Consider the following 2,877-nt stretch of genomic DNA (forward strand, 5'->3'; position numbering starts at 1 on the left):
TTAAAATTGAGGTTTAAGTATTCTCCTCCACGATCTGATCATAAAACTTTTATACTTTTCCCTTGTTTGATTTTCTACTTCGGCCTTATATTCTTTGAACATTTCAAAAGAATCAGATTTGTTTTTCATAAAAACCACATATCCATATCTACTGAAATTATCAGTAAATGTTATGAAGTAGTATAAGCCACCCCTTGCCATCATAAGCATTCAACCACATACATCATTATGTATAAGTCATAATCGTTCGGGGGCCCTTTCACCTGATCAGGTAAAAGAAGCTTTAGTCATTTTGCCAATGAGACAAAGTTCGCATCTTCCGTATGATTCAAAATCAAACTTATCCAAGTATTCATCTGTATTTAACTCAGAAATACGTTTCTCATTAATATGGCTTAACGAAAATGGTAGAGATAATGTTTGATTTGAGTCACTACAAGAAACAGGTCCATCAGCGACCGCGTATCAGCGACCGCGTATCAGCGACCGCGCTCTGTAGCAATAAGCTTTCAGCGACCGCGACCCGTCGCTAGTACCCGTCACATAAAAACTCGTCGCTAAAGTGCGCGTCTGCGATGACTTTTGGCGACCGGCTTAGTAGCGACAGACTTTAGCGACCGACGTTGTCGCTAAGCTGAGTCAGCACCAATATGCCACATGCTGACGTGGGGGCGACTAAATCAGCGACGGAAATCTGTCACAAAAATTAGCGACTAATTTAGCGACCGTATTATGTCACTAAAATCTGCGACCGACATCAGCTATTGGTTTTTGTCATGAAAAACAGCGACTGAATTTTGTTACGGAATGCAGTAGCTAATGGTTGCGACTCATAATAGCTACCACTTTCTTTCGCTAAATCAGCAACGATTTTTTGCTACAGTTTTTTGTTGCTAAAGCTTGCTACCCTTTTGGCTACCGCAGACGGTCGCTAATATAGGCGACCCTTGTCAGCTACTAATTTTCGGTCGCTAAATAGAGCATTTTTTGCAACAGCTTTCAGCTACTGAATTTGGTTGCTAATACCTGTGATAGGCTTTTAGCTATCACTTTACGTCGCTATTTTAATATTAAATTTGGTGGAATTTAGCTATTGCATTCAGTCGCAAAACAATTTCAAAATTTTAAATATATTCCTATTCCAGTACATTTCCTATTATTTAATACATGTTTTCCCAACACATGCAATAAAACATACTCACAACATTATAAACATTTGCTCAAATCCACATATCCAAACTTCCTTAGTATAAAATTTCAAATACTTTTACACCATCCAGAAAACGAAAAAGACAAACGTAGGTTCAAGTGTCATCAAGTACGAAAGTATATCCCGAAATCACAGATGCAACAAAGTTCAAGTAAAAAAGACACATAAATGCGACTCAGACACACTAAGAAGATCCACCAAACTCGTCATCATGATCATCGCGATATGCTCCCTGTAATCAACAAAATAATAAAGGAATTAAATAATATCTATTATGTATAACAGGCTAACTACGTCATTCAAAATTATTAAAAAAACTAAAATTCAAGCTTCACTAAATAAAATACCTCGGAGCTATCCCCCTGTTGTGATGCATTCACCTCAGACACTGCACGAGCCAGCTCCTCAGGATTAAGAGCTCCCAGATGGCCTCCTAGTATACGAAGAAGCTTCCAATTCATTTTATTACTCCCTCCGTCAGAGCAGGACCATTCTTTATCCCTCAAACGGCTGTGATTTTGAATAGATTGATTTTTGCAACTAATGTTTAGTACTCCCTCCGTCCCAATTCATTTTATAATTTAACACGGACCAGTCCTAATTTTCATTTATACAGCATAAGAACAGTGAAATTATATTCATTTCTATGGTAAAGTGCAATAATATAATTTGTTATTTCAAAGTCTATATTGTGATTCATGTAGGGGCCTTTTATTTACTTCATTTTAACTGTCACGTAATTATAATAACCGCTAAGCAACACTTCAAACAGCTTTACAACTACTATCTTCCAATTCATATCTCAAGCATATAAGCAGCAAAAATATTAGAGGAACAGGAAGACAACAGAGGAATAAAAACATGCCAATATTTTTCAAATCAGTAAAAACAGAAACAAGTGCTATGGCAAAGGGGGAGTGTTCACTGAATTTCAAACCCTACCAAATATAGGGAACAATAACAACATTGGCACCAGACAGAAGATATCAATATTATAGTGCCTCTGAACTGAAAATGCACTTTTATATATAAAAAAAGTAGTAAATATATTTTAATGTTAAAATATAATTACAACTCTAATTTAATTTTTATTTTACAATCAGATATTTTCAAATTTTCTAAAATTTTGACTCTCTCCTAATTTAATTTAAAATTAACATACATTTTATTTATAGTTATTTCATAATGTTGCAATAATAGCTATAATTATCTTTAATCTTGTATATAAAAACTAACTATCCATAATATAGTTAATCTTGTATATAAATATAGTTAATCTTGTACATATAAAGTAGCTATAATTATCTTTAATCTTGTATATAAAAACTAATTATCCATTTAGAGAACTAGATGGTCTGAGGTCATGCATTATATAGTGCATATATAATAACTAGATGGTTTGTATAGTGCATATAAGCCTATTTCAGCTTCTGATGCTTAAGCTAACTCTCACAGGGCTTTAAACCAAATTCCCATCAGACATTAAGGAGTGCAAGTTCATATTTACACTAGCTTTATATATTAACGAGTACAAATTCATATTTACTTACACTAGACTCTAGTGGCTAATAAAAGTAAATTTTCTACAAACAACAAATATAACTAAAATCACCTAGTGAACATACCTGAAATTCAGCCCAAACTACATCCTTATGGGCGACATGTGT

The sequence above is a fragment of the Apium graveolens genome, chromosome 8 (genome assembly GCF_009905375.1).
Source record: "Apium graveolens cultivar Ventura chromosome 8, ASM990537v1, whole genome shotgun sequence".
Taxonomy (NCBI): Eukaryota; Viridiplantae; Streptophyta; class Magnoliopsida; order Apiales; family Apiaceae; genus Apium; species Apium graveolens.